Source organism: Tenrec ecaudatus, chromosome 3, assembly GCF_050624435.1.
Source record: "Tenrec ecaudatus isolate mTenEca1 chromosome 3, mTenEca1.hap1, whole genome shotgun sequence".
Classification (NCBI taxonomy): domain Eukaryota; kingdom Metazoa; phylum Chordata; class Mammalia; order Afrosoricida; family Tenrecidae; genus Tenrec; species Tenrec ecaudatus.
The window spans coordinates 139,718,643-139,739,221 of NC_134532.1; the positions used below are offsets into that span (position 1 = coordinate 139,718,643).

At 42.7% G+C, this 20,579-nt stretch overlaps 1 pseudogene; it reads right to left on the bottom strand.

Annotated features, from left to right (window-relative positions):
- Positions 1–3,013: 3,013 nt before the first annotated feature.
- LOC142443579 (haloacid dehalogenase-like hydrolase domain-containing protein 2 pseudogene) lies at positions 3,014–3,512 on the bottom strand (annotated as a pseudogene).
- Between the last annotated feature and the right edge of the window lie 17,067 nt (positions 3,513–20,579).

Below are 20,579 nucleotides of genomic sequence, written 5' to 3' on the forward strand. Positions count from 1 at the left end.
CCAGAGCCAATCTCCGGATAATTGGACATTCCCATGCAGTGGGGCTACACGGAAGAGAAAACACATCCACTGGGCAGTTAAGCACTGACAAAACACACAACACTCCTCTAATTCTTTATTCCTTCCTCCCACTATCATAATCTCAGTCCTACCTCACAAGCCATGCTAGACCAGTGTACATACACCGGTAGAGACAGAGCTTTCTATATATGGAATTCAGGACAGACAAACCCCCTTAGAAACAATAATGGGAGTAATGGTTCCAGGAAGGTAGGAGAAGGAAAAGGGGAGGAAACGGGAGCAGGAGGAGCAGATAGCGATGAGGGAAGAATAACCCCGTTTGATGGGACAAATACCAGGATAGTAGGTGAAGGGTCAGTATTCACAGTGTGAGATATGTGCAAATAATAATAATAACATTATATCATATATAAAGGATTCACAGGGGTGGTAGGGTGGGGGGGGAATAAAGAGGAACTGATATCAAAGGGCTCAGGAAGAAAGACAATGTTTTGAAATTGTTGATGCCAACATTAGTTCATGTCCGCTTGATCTAATAGATGTATGGGTTGTTATAAAATATGTAACAGCCCCCAATAAAATGACTTATTAAATTTTTTAAAGACCTGGGTGAATCCCCTCTGACAATAGACCAGCATCTTGAATCCTCGGTCACTATTTGACCTCATGCTAATGGCTGGCCTCATCTGGATGCTGTATCTGAATCTTTCTGTTGTCTTTGTCTCATTTAAGACAGTAAATGTTCTCTTTAATTTGTATTTGAGATTGGGGTTCTTTTGCTTCCTAAAACAGTGATAGCACTTACAGCTGAAAAGATGCAAAGAACCTGGATCACTCATATTTTGGTGCTCAGAATATAAAATGTTGCTGTTAGTTGCCATCCAGTGGGCTCCAGCCCATAGTAACCCTATGGGAAACAGAAGAAAGCACTGCATGGTCCTGCACCATCCTCACCGTTATCCCTATGCCTAAACCCATTGACTCAGCCACTGTGTCAATCCAGCTCTTTGAGGGTTTTCCTCTTCTTCACTGCCCTTCTGCTTTACCAAACATGATGTCCTTCTCCAGGGATTGGTCTCTCCTGACAGTATGTCCAAAGCATGTAAGGCAAAGTCTTGCCTCCCTTGTCCCTAAGGAGCACTCTGGCCTTACCTTTTCCAATACAGATCAGTTTGTCCTTTTAGCAGTCCATGGTACTGTCAATATTCTTGTCCAGCACCACAATTCAGATCCATCACACCTTCTACAGTCTTCCTTAGTCAACGTTCACCTTTCACATGCAAACGATGTGACGGAGAATGCCATGGCGTGGATCCAGTGCACATTAATCTTCAAAGTAACATCCTTGCTCTTCCATACTCTAAAGAGGTCTTGTGAAGCAGATTTACCTAATGCAATACAGCTTTTGATTTGACTGCTGCTTCTATGAGCATTGATTGTGGATCCAACTAGATAAAATCATTTGCAACTTCAAACTTTTCTCCATTTATCATAATGTTACCTGTTGGTTCAGTTGTGAGGATTTGGGTCTTCCTGACATTGTGTTGTAATCAATACTGAAGGCTGAAATATTTTCTTTTCATCAGCAAGTGCTTCAGGCCCTCCTCACTTTCAACACAAAGGGTTGTGTCATCTGCATCCCACAGATTGTTAATAAGTCTTCCTTCAATCCTGATGCCTCACCATTCTTCATATACTTCAGCTCCTCTGACGACTTGCTCGGCATACAGACTGAACAAGTGTGGTGATAGAATACAGCCCTGACACACACTTTTCCTGGTTTTAAACCAGGCAGTATTCCTTTGTTCTGTTTGCACAACTACCTCGATCCAGAGACAAGTTCCTCATGAGCACAATGAAGTGTTCTGGAATTCTTCTCAAGGTTACCCACATTGTATTATGGTCCACAGAGTCAAATGTCTTTATGTGGTCAATAAAATAAAAATAAAGATCTTTCCGGCATTCTCTGATATCAGCCAACATCCATCTGACATCAGCCATGATATCTTTTGTTCCACAACTTCTTCTGAATCTGGTCTGAATTTCTGGCAATTCCTTATCAGTGTACTGCTGTAACCATTATTGAATGATCTTAAAATAAAATTTTACTTGAGTGCAATATCAACCATATTGTTCTATAGTTTAAGCATTCTGTTTGCCACCTATCTTTGGAATGAGCACAAATATGGATCTCGCCCCGTCAGCTGGCCAAGTAACCGTCTTCCAAATTTCCTGGCATAGACGAGTGCTTCTTCAGCTTTCTGAAATATTTCCGTGGATATTCATTCCACCAATTCCTGAAGCTTTGTTAGTGGCTAACAGATTCAGTACAGTGTGAACGTCCTTCAGCATCATCCCGTCTTGCTCATATGCTGCCTCCTGAAATGGTGTAAGCTAACTAGTTCTTTTTGATTCAATGACACTCTGGATTCTTTCCGTCTTCTCTTGATGCTTCCTGCGTCATTCAATATTTTTCCCATAGAATCTTTCAAGATGTTAAATTGAATATTTTCCTGCGTTCTTTCAGTTTCACATATGCTGAGAATGTTCTTCCTTTTTGGTTTCCTAATTCCAGATCCTTGCACAATTCATTATAATATTTGGCTTTGTTTCCTCATGTTGCCCTTTGAATTTTCTATTCAGCTCCTGGACTTCGTTGGGGCGGGGGGCGGGTTTACAGACCACCATTCAACTTTGTTCACCATAGGAACCCCATTGCTCCGCAGCGGCAGCAGAGCGGCTGTCCCGGCAAGAGCGCCCTGCCTTCACTGATGAGGATTTACAAGCAGTTGCACGGAATCTCCGAGCTCCCTTACTTTTGAGTCCCCTCTTCTTTTACAAAATAGAACCAAGGGGCTGAGCAAGGCTGAGAGGCTGGCTGCCATTCAGTGCCTTTCATGCACTGCGGGGGTGGGGGTGGGGGAGTGGTCACGACCCCTGATACTGGTGTTCAGGTTGAGGGGCTCTCTCTGCTCCGGGCCGGCCGGGCGGTTCACAGCAGATGCTGCAGGATGTGGTCCACAGCATGACCGAAGCTCTCGCAGGCCAAGTAAGGATTTCGTCTTCCTCGGCTACCTGGTACTTCCTGGTTTTCACCAACATGCCCAGCATGCCTGCACTCCGAGCCCCGCCAACGTCATCCCTGCAGTCATCACCGATCATGACGGCCTCCTCAGGTGCACAGCCAGTGCCCCGCAGGGCCTCCAGAAAGAGAGGCTTCTCTGGTTTCCCCACAACCGTGGCTTTGTTGTCGGTGGCGTACTCTACGCCAGTCCCGAAGGGCCGGGCCCCAGGGCTAAGCCATCCCTCTTCTTGTTATACCTGGCTTTGTGGATCGCTACGAGTGGTGCTCCCTCCGGGAGTAACCGAAACGCTTGATTCAGAATTGGGAAACAAAATTGTTCGGGTGCCGGTCCTATGACCACAGCGTTCGGGTCACTTGTTTGTATTCCTTTGAAATCAGGTAGTGCCCAATCATCAACTAGCAGCATGGGCCAGACTTGCTTCTCCTCCACTAAATGTCTGGCTGCAGTCAGAGAAGTGAATATTTCATCTTCAGAGATATCAAACTCCAATGTTCGCAACCTCTCCAGGAGGTCTTGCTTGCTCTCTCTGGTTGTGTTGGTCACAAACTTAATCAAGACCGAGGCACCTCGTTACCTTTTAAGAGTTTCCTGTGCGCCCGGCACAGCTGCACCTTCGATGTGAAGTGTGCCATTGAGATTCACCAAAACAGCCTTTAATGCGCGGTGAGCATCCTTCATCCCCCCACGCCGCACGCCTCTCACGTGAAAGGACCCTGGTAACGGGAAGCAGGCACCGCAGCTCTGTCCCCGGTAACTTCGCGGCCGGGGTCGGGAGCCCTGGCAACGGCCAGACCTGACGCCGGAGACTTCATCCTTTCTTCCATTTACTTTAGCTACTCTATGATTAACAGCAGGTTTCAGAGTCTCTTGTGACATCCATTTTGATCTTTTCTTCCTTTCCTGTCTTTTTAATGACCTTTACTTTCTTCGTGGATAGTTTTGATGTCTTCCCACAGCTCATCAGGTCTTCTGTCATTAGGATTCAATGTGGCAAATCTGTTCTTGAAATGTTCTGGAAACTCAGGGAGGATAGATGCAAGGTCATATTTTGGCTCTTGTGGAATTGTTTTAATTTTCTTCACCTTTATCCTGAACTTGCATATGGGCAATTGATGGTCTGTTCCACAGTCAGCCCCTGGACTGTTTTAAGTGTTGATATTGTGCTTCTCCATTGTCTCTTCCCACAAATGTAGCTAATTTGACTTCTCAGTATTCCATCTGGGGAAGTCTATGTGCACAGTCTCCTTTGGTGTTGTTGAACAAAGGTATTTGCTATGAAGAAATCATTGGTTTTGCACAACTTTATCATGTGATCTCCAGCTTAATTTCTACCACCAAGTCCGTATTTCCCAACTGATGTTCCTTGCTCTTTGTTTCCAACTTTTGTATTCCAATCACCAAGAGCTATCGATGTATCTTTATTATATATTGGATCAATTTCCAACTGAAGTCGGTAGAATTCTTCAATTTATTCATTACTAGCTTTTGTGGTTGGTACATAAAGTTGAATAATAGTTGTATTGATTGGATTTCCTTGAAGGTGGATAGATATAATCCAATCATTGATAGCAATGACTTAATGATGGATTTAGCAAGATCTTTTCTGACAATGAGTGACATGTCATTCATTCTTCTTAATTGTGTTATTCCTGCCATAGTAAATCATGTGATTTTTCTGATTCAACATGGCGAATAGCAATCTGTTTCAGTTCATTATTGCCTAGAATATTGATCTTCATGCATTCTATTGCATGTTTTCCCTTGCTTCCCCACCCTCATGACCTCTTGATAAATCATAATTTTTGCCATTTCTAATTTTCCTAAATTCATTCTCACATTCCAAGTTCTAATCCTTAAAGGATCTTTGCAACTGTTTCTCTTTATCTTGAATCCTGCCCCATCAGCAAATGAGGATCCTGAGGGCTCCACTCCCACAGTTTTCACTGGACCCATATCACCATGGTTGACACCCCACCAAGAAACCACCTTCCTCTTCAGTCATGTTTGAAGTGCCGTTGGATCTGAGTTGCCCATCTGCCGGCCGTATCTCTGGCAATGTTCTGATTTCTTTGTTTAGGCTCTCAGTGTTTGACAATGCTTTGAAGTTTTGCATAGGTTTTCAGTGACTTCTTTTTCCAAAATGGGCAGCTGAGACCTTCTGTTCTTAGTCTGGAAGCTCTGCTGAAATCTGTTCCTGTTGGACAACCCTGCTGGCATTTGAACTTTCAGTCACAGTTTCCAGCATCACAGCAACACACAAGCCACCCGAGTATGACAATCTGGCAGACAACTGGTAGCAATGTAAAACAGTACAGACATTTTAAAAGATCAATTTATTGGGAGCTCTAACAGATCTTATAACATTCCATACAGCAATTGTATCAAGCATATTTGTACATATGTTGCTGAAATAGTTAGTTGATTGGGCCAACCTGGCCAATAAACACATGTGGGGTTAATTGAAGGGTTGAGAGATAAATGGCTCGATGAGCCTCACCGTTCTAGTTCTCGGGTCTCTTGCTTTCTGATGGTTGGACCAGGGTGCCTTAGCCAGTTCCCTGCTTTTGCTGGCAAGGCTCACTTCCTGCAAGACATCCCCAAAGAGAAGCCACATGGACCTGCCCTGATGCAGCCCTGGGTGCTGGAGCAGCCTTGTGGAGACCCCTGCCAGGGATGAGATGTTTACGCATTCACCGACTCGGCTTTCCTCCTGCAGTTGGCATCATAGCGTATGTTTTATGAGATGGAGGAGGACTTTGTGGATTGGTGTTGGACATATGGATTAATGGGTTAATGTTGGACTTGTGGGCTTGGGCAGCATTGGGTTGGGATGCTTTCGTGATGCACACTTAACTTTTATACAAAACTCTCTCTTATACATAAGTTTCTGTGGATTTGTTTCATTAAAGTACCCCAACTAATACAGTGGCCATCATCATTTTCTAAACATTTACTTTCTGTTTGAGCACTTGGTATCAGCTCCTCTTTTTTCTCTCACTCCCTCCTTCCACCCTTATGACCCCTTGATAAATTATAAATTATAATTGTTTTCATATCATATTGATCACTATCTCCTTTCACCTATGTTTCTATTGTTCCTTCCCCTGGGGGAGGGGGATTACATGTCAATGATTATTATCGGTCCCCCCCTTCCTCCATTCCTCCCCCAACATTCTCCCTACCCTCCTGGTATTGATAGTCCAGTTCTGTTCTCAAGGGGTTTATCTGACCTGGATTCTGTGTGCCGTGAGCTCTCATCTGTTCCAGTGCACATGCTCTAGTCTAGCCACAAATGAAAGGCAGGACTGGCGTCATGATAGTGCGGGGATGAGGAAGCCTTATAGAACCAGAAGAATGTTGTGTTCCATCAGTGCTATACTGCACCCTGGTTGACTCATCCCTTCCTTGTGACCTTGTGTCCTATTGTCTACAGATGGGTTTTGGGTCTCTGCTCCTACCCCCCTCATTCTCAACAATATATTTTTAATACTGCTATTTTGAAGTGTAGTATAACAGTTTCTTATTAAAAAATAAACATACAATTATCCTACTGCCCCTCAATTGAACACTTTGGCATTTATCCTAGAGAAATGAAAACTTGTGTCCACACAAAAGCTGATAGAGAAATCATCTTAGCAGTTTTATTTCTGTTAGCTAAAAGCTGAAAGCCATTACATCTCAGTCAGCAGGTAAATGTCTAACCAAACTGAAGGACATGTATACCATGGCATACTGCTCAATATATATAATGGAATACACAGGATTTTGGAGAGTTCCCAGGGGATTACACTGATTTGAGGGGGGGGCAGCAAATTCCAAAATGTGTACATACTATATGATTCTGTTCTTATAATATCTATGAAATGACTTAATGATAAGATTAAGATTGTTGGCTGCTACAAGTTAGGGATGAGAGGTCGTTATAAAGGAGTAGACAGGAACTTGATACAATGATGGCTACATGAAACTATACATGTGACAACATTGCATAGAATTACACACACACGGACAGATATGTGAGGATGGCAAAGCTTTAGCTTGGTTTCTTTGGACATGTAATCAGGAAAGTCCAATTGTCATCAAAGGACATCATGTTTGGTATACAGTCAGCAAAACTGAGGGAATCCATCAGCGAGTGCATTGACATTCTTGTAAATAAAGGATTCAAACACACAATGATTGTGAGGAAGACACAGGACCAGCAATGCTTTCTGTTATACGTAAGGTGGCTGTGGATTGGAGCTGACTAAAAAGCAACCAGCAACAAAAACTAATGAAACAGAATACATTGTGTCTATTGTGCCCAAGTCAATCTCCTAGAATTGTAGCATAGTGTTAGATATGTTAAGATTAGGAAATGCTGGTTGAAGGGTGCACAGGACATCCCTGTATATTATTTTTCAATTTTCGAAGCCCGAATATCATGCTCAGTAGTCGAGAATATAGCAATGTAATTGCAATATGATCAATATTCAGAATGTATACAGCTTGAAAAAGCAAAGATTTAGTGTAACCGATCTTATTATGTAGCTATATTTGTCATCCATCACTTAAATTCACTGTGTTTTAGTTTATATAACTTTGGTATCAAATAAATTGTCAACATGTGCTTCTGAAGTTATTATTTTATATGGGTCAGAGAAATTTTATGTAACACAAATTTTAATTTCTGCCTCCAGATGCTGTCTGAGCCAAAAGCAGAACAAATATAGTGATTAAAATCAGGACTCTGGAGCTATGTCTCCAAGGTCCAAATTTGAGCTAGGCTACTTACTTCCTGCTTCACCTCCATCGGCCTCAGTTCTTCATCTGTAAATTTGGAAAAACAGTAGCATTGAATCAAGATTTCCAACTGGACCAGAAGTCAGAAATATGCTATGAAAGAGAATCACTTGTGAAATTGCATTGATTTCTGCTTCAATAGATTTTGAATAAGGCACTAGACTTATGGACACATTGAATCTAAATCTCTATATCTTTGGATGACTGGTTTTTATAAATAGATGGTTTCAACCAGGAACAGATATTCCCTTCAGAAAACAAGTTAGCTACATATTTCACACCCACCTGATGTCACTTGATTAAAAAACCCACCAGAACATGTCGTCAGTCAAAGCAATCAGGTAAACATAGCAAATATAATTCCTTAGAGAAGAGGAAACTGAGTAAGACAGATGAGTTCCTGGATGAAACAGTTTAACATTATTGATGAAGTCTTTATCTCTTCCTCTTTCTTTAATCCATGTATGCTTCATTCAGAAATCCCTAAAAACGCTTTTATAAATCTGGGAACCCACTGGAGAAATACAGGACTTTCTATTCCCATAAGTAGTTATAATCTCAAAAACTCACAGTGGCCATTCTGCCCTGTCCTATGAGACAGAATTGACTTGATAGTAGTAAGCAGTTCTGGGTGACAGATATACAAACTCAACAAGTGAAAAGAAATCAGTGAAAATTCCTATCCTCAATAACACTTACATGCTGTAGAGAAGCCATTCAACAGAAACATGTCCCATGGTGCGATATCTTCCAGGAGAGTGGAAATACAGCAAGCTATCGAGCAGTGGTTCTCACTCTTCCTCATGCCACAACCCTAATACAATTCCTCATGTTGTGCTGACCCCAACCATAAGATTATTTTCATTGCTACTTCATAACTGTGATTTTGCTACTGTTATGAATCAGGCGACCCCTATGAAAGGGTCATTCAGCCCCCTAAGGGGTCACAACCCACAAGTTGAGAACCACTGCTATGGAGCATATGGAAGCATACCTTGTCCAGGACTATGAGATCAGAAACCACGTTATCAAACTAGAGATATTGAGACTGAGATCAGCAGCTTGACATTGGAATTGTATCTTCAAGGAAATATTTTTCTTAGTTGAAGAAACCCTCATTTTCAAAAAATGAAAACATGCTTACACACTAAGGTTAGTTGCCATCTGACTACAGAACAAAGCATTGCCTGGTCCTAGATTATCGTTACTGGAGCTATAATTGAGACAGTTGACCTCATAAGTATGGCTATGGTGACAATCCATCTCCTGGAGGGTTTACCAGATTTTTTTTTGAGCCTCTACTTTTCCAAAGATGATGTGCTTTTCTTTCTCTTGGCTTTTCTTGATGACATCTCTAAAGTAAACACCCCAAAGTCTCACCCCAAAGTCTCACCATCTTCACTTTAAGAACCATTTTGGTTGTTTATCTCCTAAGGCTAGTAGGAAGGTGAGATAGAGAGAGGATGTTAAAAACTCAGATGAGAGAAAGGAGAATCCAATGAATCTGTTCCCAAAATCAGAGATAGGAGTAAGATGCAAAGAATATACAGAAAGGATTAGCCAAAGAGATAAACAGGAGATTTTAAAGGGGCTGGGTCAGGGATAGGGATACATCTGATCAGAGCACAAAGGAGAAAATGAAGGGTGAGGAAGAGAGAGTGGAGCACATCCTGGCCCACCAAGCCATGAGGATGATATTCCTGCCATGAGGATGATATTCCTGCTCAGAGCAGCCAATGCACAGAGGGGACCATATGGCCCCACTATGAGACATGACATCCCTCACTGACCCTTAACCTTACAAGGGACAACACTGGAGACACAGTTCAGGAATTGCACCCAATCTGACCCCACCACACCGAGGCAAAACATTAAAGGCATGCAACAGAACACCAAGGGGAGCAGAGAAAGGAAGTCCAGAGGGAATACCAAAAATAGACTTTGGGACCAGGGTGTGGCATCCCATCAGACTCAATTGGAAAACATTCCTAAAGGTCAACAAACAGACCTTGGACTATTTAAAGGTTTTTTTTTCCCCATTGGTTTTTCTTTGTTACTGTGTTGTTTTGTTTTCTTGCTTTGTTTTGCTCTGTCTTGTTTTTGTGCATACTATTATCTCTGCAGATCTATCTAGATAAGATAGGCAGGATAAACAATCTGGATGAGAAAACAACAGGAGGCAGGGAAAGGAAGTGGTGTTAACGACCCAGGGACAAGGGAACAACAAATGATCCAAAGTTGATGGTGAGGAGGGTGTAAGAGGTCCAGTAGGGGTTGATCAAGGGCAATGTAACTGAGAGGAATTACTGAAACCCAAGTGAAGACTGAGCATGATAGTGGGACAAAAGGAAAGTAAAAGGAAACAGAGGAGAGGACTAGGAGGGAGGCAAAGGGCATTTATAGAGGTCTAAATATAGGCATGTAAATATGTAAATATATTTATATATAATGATTGGGAAATAGATCTTTGTGAATATATTTATAGGTTTAGTATTCAGGTAGCAGATAGACATTGGGCCTCCACTCAAGTACTCCCTCAATGAAAGAACACTTTGCTCTATTAACCTGGCATCCCATGATGCTCACCTTCCCAATACGATCACTGAAAACAAAGCAGATGCATAAATAAATGTGGTGAAGATCTGGGAGCTTAAAAGCTTCAAGATAAACAAGTGGCCATCTAGCTGAGAAGCAACAAAGCCCACATGGAAGAAGCACACCAGCCTGTGTGATCAGGGGGTGTTGATGGGATCAGGTATCAGGCATCAAAGAACAAAAAATCATATCATTGTGAATGGGGGAGGGTGCAGAGTGGAGACCCAAAGCCGATCTGTAGGCAATTGGAAATCCCCTTACAGAAGGGTCCGCGGGGAGGGGATGAGCTAGTCAGGTTGCAGTGTAGCAACGATGAAACATACAACTTTCCTCTAGTTCTTTAATGCTTCCTCTCTCCCACCCCCTATCAGGATCCTAATTCTACCTTACAAATCCTGCTACACCAGAGGATATACACTGGTACAGATAGGAACTGGAAACACAGGGAATCCAGGACAAATGAACCCCTCAGGACCAATGGTGAGAGTGGCATTACTGGGAGGGTGGAGGTAAGGTAGGGTAGAGAGGGGGAACCAATCAGCAGGCTCTACATATAACCCCCTCCCTGATGGACAGACAACAGAAAAGTGGGTGAAGGGAGATGTCAGACAGTGTAAGACATGGAAAAATAATAATAATTTTTAAATTATCAAAAGTTCATGAGGAATGCGGGGGGTGGACAAGGCAGGATGGGAAAAAATGAGGAGCTGATACCAAGGGTTCAAGTAGAAAGAAAATGTTTTGAGAATGATGATGGCAACAAATGTGCTGAACACAATGGATGGCTATATGGATTGTGATAAGAGTTGTACGAGTCCCCCATAAAATTATGTTTTAAATAAATAGATAAACAATAAAGGGGCTGAGTGAGGTTGGGAGAGACAATAATTTAAAGAACATAGAAAGATTTCCAAATGGGAGATGATCATCCACTTGAGTCTGTACAGCATGGGGACAAGGCTGGGGCAAATCAATGACCCCACCACAGGAATGGAAGGATCTTGCCATAAACTCAAGCTAAGATGAGGGGAGGGGACCATCTACAGTTTGGAGGAGATACTCTGTGGGTGAGTTTGGTGGGTCATAGGGGGGAAGTAACCTCACATCAGAAAGAAATGCTAAAATGACCGTAGAGATTTTATGGTCCTGGGTAGACACTACAAATACATTTCTACCCAACCTTCGATGAACCACACCAGGGACCAAGTTCCATGATGATCATAGAAGCTGATCTTGCAGGTAGCACTGCACAACACAGAGCCTACACCAGAAGGACTTAACATAGAGGCCCAAATAAAGGAACTGAGTCCTAACTTGAATTTGCCTGCACCCTTGGACTGACGACTGGGAGAAGAAGCAGAGAGTGGCCAACCCAGGACTGTGGAAGTGGTGGTCATTGGACCTTGGGGGAAAACTCTGGCTTGGTGGTGCCCAAGGAAAGGGTCCCAGAATCACCATATATTAGCACCTCAATCCCCACCTCACAGTGACATGACAGGTTTTGAACTGCTGGGCACCAATCCCCATATTTAGAGTAAACAGAGCACAATTGACTGGGAGATGGAACTGTGTAGGCAACCACTCATGGGTTGCAGTGCAAGGAGGAACTGTACTCACATAGACTGCTAACACTGACAGTATCTGGAGTGCTGTGCCATTGGGGGAATTGACAATGTTCTCAGTGCAATTGCCTTTTACCCCACGGGGATGATTGACAATGGAATACTTTTTTTGTTCCTATGGGTTTTTGTTTTCCTGCCTCTAGCTTGTGGTTTCTGGTTGGCTTGTTGCTGTTATTGGTGTAGTTGGTTTGTGGGGTTTGGTTTTGTCATATTATGGCTACCAACGTGAACATGAGTCATGCATATCCCATGGACATGCAGACGGAGTCTGGGTTACTACTTAACTCTAGCCCCAACCCAAGAAAAGTGAGTTCTGATAACATGGCCCTGCTCAATACTCACCTTCATGAAATGATCACCAAAGATAAAGGTGCTACAGCAAAGTGTGGTGAAGAAAGCCGATGGTGCGCAGCTATCAAGTGGAATAGTGTCTGCAGTTTTAAAGGCTTATATTCAAGCAAGCAGCCATCTATGTGAGGAGTCAACTAAGTCCACATGGAAGAAGCACACCAGTTTATGTGATTAAAAAATGACAGTAACAAAATTCTAATATGATTAAGGGGAAAGTATCAGAATTAGCAATATGAACACTCAATTGGTAGAAGGCTGTGGAGGACAGTGGGAGTCCCAGACCCAACTGCAGGGTAACTAGTCTGATTAGCTGCTGGCAGACCCCCTCTAGCCACAGACAGGGGTCTCGAACAGCCTTACGATCACACAAAGATCATTGTAATCTTGATTGCGCTGGATTGTCCTTGATATTTGGTCAGTTGACTTCTCTATTGACTCCACCTGCATTTGTTCTAGGTGAAAATATCTCTTGAGTGTTCCATGACAGAAATTTCTTTCCTGGCTGTTTAAATATTGAGGGTTATCTTTTCTTTCTTATTTATTATCTGTATGTTTCTCTTTATATTATTATTATTTTATCCTTACCACTTTATTTCTATTCTTATTGTTTCTATTGGGTTTCCCAGTTTGTGAAGCACAGAAAGAGTGGATGTATATAGATAATAACTGATGCAAGGGTTGATAGGGGGTGGAGGGAAGATAGGGAGGGTGAGGGCATTTGGGGAATAAACAAAGAATTTCTACCCTATAAGGTTGTTATGATTTATCATCAACTCGATGGCAGTGAATTTTGGCTTTTGAAAATCAAGGAGCATATCTATCCATATAAAATAGGCAGGATAAACAATCCTGAGGAGAAAATAATAGGGCCAATGGCTCTGGGGAAACACTGGAGAGGAGGAGGTGGGTGAAAGGGAGGAGGGAGCCAACAAATTAAGGAACAAGAGATCTAAAATTGATGGCGAGGAGGTCGTAGAATGCCTGGTAGTTTTTGACTGAGTGCAATGTAGCTGAGAGAAAGTACTGGGAGCCGAATGAATGCTCAACATGGTAGTGGAACAGGAGGAAAGTAAAAAGAAATAGAAAAATAAGGAGACAAAATAGAGGTATAAATACAGGCATGTACAGATGTAAGTATATTAATATGTAACGATAGGGATATAGCTCTGTGCACATATACTTAAACATTAATTATTAAGGTAGCAGACAGTCATTGGGTCTCTACTCAAGTACTCCCTCATTGCAGGAACACTTTGTTCTAATAACCTGGCATTCTGAGATGCTCACCTGCCCGACACAATCGCTGAAGTCAAAATGGTTACGAAAGCAAACGTGGTGAAGAAAGCTGATGGTGCCCAGCTATTAAAAGATATAGCATCTGGGGTCTTAAAGGATTCAAGTTAAACAAGCAGCCATCTAGCTGAAAAGCAACAAAGCCCTCATGGAAAAAGCACACCAGGTGGTATTTTTAATCACTTTACATACTTGTGAATGCTGGACAATAAACCAAAGAAAATGTGAACTATGTTGTTGGCAAAGAATATTAAATATACCACAGACCACTAGAAGAATGAGCAAATCTTTCTTTTTTGTTAGCAAACTTATTAGCACTTCATCCACATGTCATACAATTCAATAATTCAATCAAATCAAGAAGAGTTGCACAATTATCACCACCTTCAACTCGAGAACATTTGATATTTGCTTCTTCCTTGTACTCATTGTTTATTCATGTTATTACTTTTTTATCATTTTATTGGGGCTCATACAACTCTTATCACAATCCATACATACATCAATTGTGTAAAGCACACTTATACAGTAGTTGCCCTTATCATTCTTAAAACACTTGCTTTCTGCTTGGGCTCCTGGAATCAGCTCCTCATTTCTATTTTTTATTTCTCCCTCCCTCCCCACTTTCCCCTCCCTCATGAACCCTTGATAATTTATAAATTATTTTTTATCATATGTTACACTGCCTGATGTCTCCCTTCACCCACTTATCTGTTGTCCAATTACTTTTCCCTAATTGTGGCAAAAATATTCATATCAAAACATTCTCCAATTCCACAATTTCAGTGCCATTGATTACACTTTTCATTTTGTACCACCATTATTGATATCCTTTTACAAATTATTCTACCACCATTAACATAAACTCAGTACTAAGCAACAAATTTTCCTCCTTCACCCATGGTAACTGCTGGTCAATTTGGGTTTCTTTCTTTCTAGTAGTTTTCTTGACATAACATTGACTTATCATATACTGCCATGATTAAATCACCTTTAACATTAGTTGTATATACATCATGGCAATCAGTTATAGTGCTCCCTTCCCCTCCCTCCATTCATTGTTTGTTCCCCAAATCTCCTCACCTTCCCCCCCTCCCACCACACCTCCACATCCCTGATGAGCCATTGCACCAGTTATCATCCCTCTGCATCTCCTCTTTCTGTGCTTCACAAACTGGGAAATCCTACAGAAATATTAAAGAAGAAATCATGAAGAAAACTTCCTTGGAAGAAGTACATCCAGAATGGCTCTAAGAAGTGAGGATGCCAGACTTCATCTTATGTATTTTGGACCTGTTATCAGGAGGGCTCATTCCCTGGACATGGACATTATGCCTAGAAAACTTGACCAGTGAAAAAGAGGAAGAACTCCAAGGCGATAAGTTGACAATGCGATACGTGCTCAAACATAGGAACGACAGTGGGCCTGATGGAGGACCTGATAGGATTGTGTTCTGTTGTGCATAAGAGATGCCAAAGTACATAAGATCAGACCCATTTCAATGGCACTTAACAGCAATGCCGAGCATACGGATATTTATGTGTTCCTCTTCATTTCTGACAACTTTTAATTTTCCTAGAGTCATACTTCATATAGTGCATGTTCCAATTATTAATTGTTGTCTGTAGCTCTTTCTTATAATCTTCAGTCACAAGTTCACCTTGTAAATTTGCCTATAATGTGGCTGAAGCTGAGCCATGTTGGTGGGTTCAGTTCTGGGCTTGTAGGTGACAAAGGGTCATAACCTTGGAGATTTCACCAGTTTCTATCAGACCAGTAAGCCTGGTCCCTTCTATGATTTTCGGTTTTATTCCAGAATTTTCCCATTCCATCCAGGTCCTTATATGTCCCTTTCAGACTGTGCATCTAAGTCTCTGTGACCCTGACACCAGAATTATATGGTGCATAGCTATCACCATTATTGTACTTGAAAAGCATTATTCTATATTACACAGTTTCATAGATGAAGAGAAATTTTACCCCAAGAATTTTGAATTTGGAATTAATTTAAGATTTTTGTATGCCCCTCAGGACATATAATGAGAGTAGTGATACCAGGAGGGGAAGGGGAAGGTGGGGGGAGAAAGGGGAAATCAATAACAATAATCTACATATAACCCTCTCCCAGGGGGACAGACAACAGAAAAGTGTGTGAAGGTAGACATTGGTCATTGTAAGACATGAAAAAAAAATTTATTAATTATCAAGGGTTTGTGAGGGAGGGAGGGTGGAGGAGGGAGGGAAAAATGAAAAGCTCATACCAAGGGTTCAAGTAGAAAGAAAATGTTTTGATAATGATGATGACAACCTATGTGCAAATGTGCTTGACACAATGGATTTATGTATGGATTGTGATAAAAGCTGTATAAGCCCCCAATAAAATGATTTTTTTAAAAGACTAAATGTGCTTGACACAATGGATGTATGTAGAGATTGTGATAAGAGTTGTACAAACCCCCAATAAAATGATTTTTAAATAAATTACTTTTGTGTGGATATCAGGAAGTGAATTTGTTTTATATGTGTCAAGAATATGAATTTTGTGGAGCAAAATTTTGGATGTTATGGAATTAACTGTGCCCCTCCCTCCACCACTACCCCACCCCCACCAATATGTGTCCGCTTGATTAGGGCAGGATTCGCGGTTTTGCTTCAATTTTCCTCCTTTGGGGATTGTACAACCTACGATTTACATTGTAAGGATGACAACGGACCATAAAGTGTTTTGGTTGTTTTTTCTGTTGCGAATAGGATCACTGAGTTGGCATTGACTTGAGGGGGTCTAATAACAACAACCCCTCTAAATGTTGGAATCTCTCTCTGCTGTTAGTGAGTCAGGATAAATGACACTGAAGTAATAAGATAACCATCTCCAAGATGTGATCTGATATTATCAGCCAATCAATTGTATGTGGATTGAAGTGGAATGTAACACCCTTATTGAGGCAAAACCAATTCAATGTCACCTAGTAAGTACAACAGTGTCTAACATATCAATCTTTATGTGTTCCATTTCATTTTAAAAAATCATTTTATTGGGGGCTTATCACAATCCATACATCAATTGAATCAGGCATGTTTGAACATATGTTGCCATCATTCTTTTCTAGACATTTACTTTCCATTGAGCCCTTGGTATCACTGCCTCTCCCCGAAGCCCTCATCCTACCCCCACCTTCATAATCCCCTGAGAGATTGTATTTTGTTATCATTTTCATCTCTCACACAGACTGCTGTCTCTCTTCCCCCATGTTTTCTGTTGGTCTTCCCGCTGTAGAGGGGTGTATGGCTTTGTGTTGATCATTGCTATTGGTTCCCCCTATCTCCCTTCCTCTCCCTCTCTTCCCCCTACCCTTCTGGTATCACTGTTCCCACTCCTGTTCCTGGATTCCGTGTGTCATGAGCTCCCGTCTCTTACCTAAACCTGTGTACATGTTCCAGTTTAGTCTGAATTGAGAAGCAGCACTGGGGTCATGGTAGTGGGGGGTGAGGAAGCCTCAAGGAACCAGAGGAATATAATGCGTTTCACTGATGCTTTACTACACCCTGGTGGCTCATCCCTTCCCTGGGGTCCCTTTGTGGGGAGATTGTTCCACTGTCTACAGATGGGCATTGGATCTCTGCTCCAGCCCCCCTCATTCTCAATGATATACTTTTGTTTGTTACGTGTCTGCTGATGCCTACTACCCGGTATCTATGACTCCTCATGAGCGCACCAGCAGTGTGCTTCTTCCATGTGGACTTGTTGCTTCACCACTGAATGGCAGCTTGCATAACGTCAAGCCTTCAATACCCCAGACACTATATCTTTTAATAGCTGGGCACCATCCACCTTCTTCACCACATTTACTTTTCCCCCATGTTTGTCTTCAGCAGTTGTGTGGGGTGGGTGAGCATCTCAGACTGCTGATTTGTTAGAACAAAGTGTTCTTGCATTAAGGGAGGGCATGAGCAGAGGCCTGAAGTCCATCCCCTATCTCAGTGTATTGCCATATAAATATATGTACCTGGGGCAATATCTCTGTTTTTGTGGATTAATGTATTTACATATGTGCACCGCTATGCTTATACCTCTATTCATTGCTTTGCTTTGTAGGTCCTTTCTCTGCTTCCTTTTACCTTCCTTCTGCCCCACTGTCACTTTCCCTTTATTTTTGTCTCTTGGTACCTCCTCTTAGCTAGTTTGCTGTTGTTCAGACACTCTGTCCCCTCAGATTCCTATCTCCTCCTTGTTATTGACTCCCACACCCCAGCTGTTCCCCTGTCCATGGTGCAACCTGCCCACTGCCCCCTTCCCCCACCGCCTTCACCTCCCAGGCCTCCCCAGGACCATTGGTCTCTCCTCAGGCATGCCTCCGTGCCTAGCCTATATAGGTAGCTACACCGACTATGACAGCCTCAAATGATTTTTAAAAAATGATAATAATAAATAAATAAGAAAAAATTGTTTAATTTTTAAAGAGGGGGAGAAGAAATATACAAAAATCCCCTGGTCTGTTCACTGGTCTTCAAGACTGTCCAGGAGCTGCCCCTCCCGGCCTGGAGCCCCACCTTGTGGGCTCCTCAGGGGCTTCTTGGCTGTTTTGCTCCAGGTGCTGATCTGGTATGCTCCCTTCTTGGTTCGCTCCATCTTGGGGGTTCAGACGGCCCTGCCTCCCCACCATGTGACCCCACAAATGTCCTCTGTCGCAGTCGGCTCCAGTAAGGGGGCAACATGACACGTGCTGTTGTCGTTACCCAGTCCCCTCTGTGTTCCATTAGCTCCCCACAGGGACATCATCCTCCAGCCGGGTGTGCCAGCCTGGGGTCCAGTCCGGCTCTCTTTCTCTTCCTCCCTCCTGGCCTGCCTCCGTGTGGGTGTGGCATGCTGGCCTCTCTTCCAGGGAGGGGTTGGTTTGGCTCTGGTTGGGGTCAGCGTTCCATTTCATTTTTGACAACTTTTAATTTCCCTAGATTCATACTTTGAGATCTAGTCATGATTCAATGTCTGGAGAATTTTGCTGACACTGGCTGCTTACACCATCTTTTATCTTCAAGAGATCAGAGGACTCAGAGTGAGCAAAGCGACGTGATATCCTACTGAAGAGCAAGATGAGCTATTAGAAAATCTCATCCTTTGGACCTGGGGTCCTTGGGCTGGGCGATTTCTTGATCCAAGGGAATCAGACTGATGACACAGGTCTTCCCTAAGAGCCAACAGAAAGGGAAAGTCTTCCTTTGTAGCTAGTGCCCTAGATTCAAATGTCTACCTTACTGACTGTGTAGTGGTTACACATGGGCTGTTAACCCCAAGGTGAGCGGTTCAAAGCCACCAACCTCTCTGAGGGAGAAAGGTGGGGCATCTACTCCTATAAAGGATAGAAGCTTTGAACACCGACAGGACCAGTCCGCCCCTGTCCTACAGGGTCGCTATGAATTGGCATCGACTCAATGGCAGTGAATTTGGTTTGGGGTTTGGAACTATAAGAGAGTGCATTTCTGTTCATTAATGGGTGGAAGAGAGGGATGTGGGGTGGGGGAGGCTATTGCTAGAGTTCTCCTTATAGGTGAGAACACACTACTTCATCGCATGTACTTTGGATGTGTTATCAAGAGGGATCGGTTCCTGAAGAAGATTGTGTTTAGTAATAAAAAGGATCACGATAAAAGAGAATGGAAATGGAAAATGATTGACAAAGTGGTAGGACGATGGGCGCAGATGTAACAACAATCGTGAAGTGGCACAGGGTCAGACAGTCTTTGTTCTACGGTGCATAGGCTTGCTCTGAGTCGGGACTGGCCGGCCTTCGCCTGCCGACAGCACACGACGCGAGGAGGCTTCAAACCGTGCGCGGAAGCTTCCATTGTCTTTGCATTCCATTGCCCACAAACGTATTGAAGGCACCGTGCATCAGAGAGCTGGAGCACCGAGAGCTGAGTAACGTGGCCCGAGTCACAGAGCTAATGTGTGTAAATTAAAAAACAAACAGTTCATCTGAAATCAGTCCATGTTTCTAATCACTGCACGATAAAGGGGGTGTTATTTCGCTCATGAATTTTATATATAATATTTAGAACTATTGTTTTCCTGATGGCATGCTAGATTTTTGAATGGGAGTATGAGATAACGAGGGCAGGGGGAGGTGGCAAGAGGAGGGGAGGAGGGAGGAGCCCATAGTCATGATTGACACATAACCACCCCTACCCCCAGAGCAAAGAACAACAGAAACCATGGGGGAAGTAAGACAGCAGTCAGTGTAAGATATGAAAATAATAATAATTTATCATTTATCATGGGGTCCCAAGAGTGGGGGGGGGCAGAGAAAAAAGAGGAGCTGATACTAAGAGCTCAATAGAAAGCAAATGTTAGAAAATACTAAGCCTCCATCATCCACTCTTCTGTTCTTTTTGTCCATTCTTTCTCCAATTCCAAATCAATGTGTCCCCTCAGGTCTAACTCTTGTCATTGAAATCTCACCATGATTAAATTCCTTCCCTCCACTCCCCCCAAAGCCTGCCAAATTAAAGAATATGAGTTGGAATGAATGTACTGTCCCCAGTAAATTAGCTACTATTGCCTAACCTATTTTTTTTCTATCACAGTCTCATCTAATTATTCCAAGCAGACAAATCTATTTCCCTCCTTTGGCAAGCACAGGAGGAAGGTGGGATGGAAGCTATATTAAGGAAAAAATAAGTGTGCTGTAGTGCATATTTGAAAGCTTTTCTGTGCTAACAGGGCAGAACTTAGCTCAGGAAAGTCATAGTGTCAAGTTTAAATGCCTTCTCTACAGTGTGTTATGGGGGCCGGGGCAGGGGGAGGTGGTGAGGGGGGAGCGGTGCGGAAAC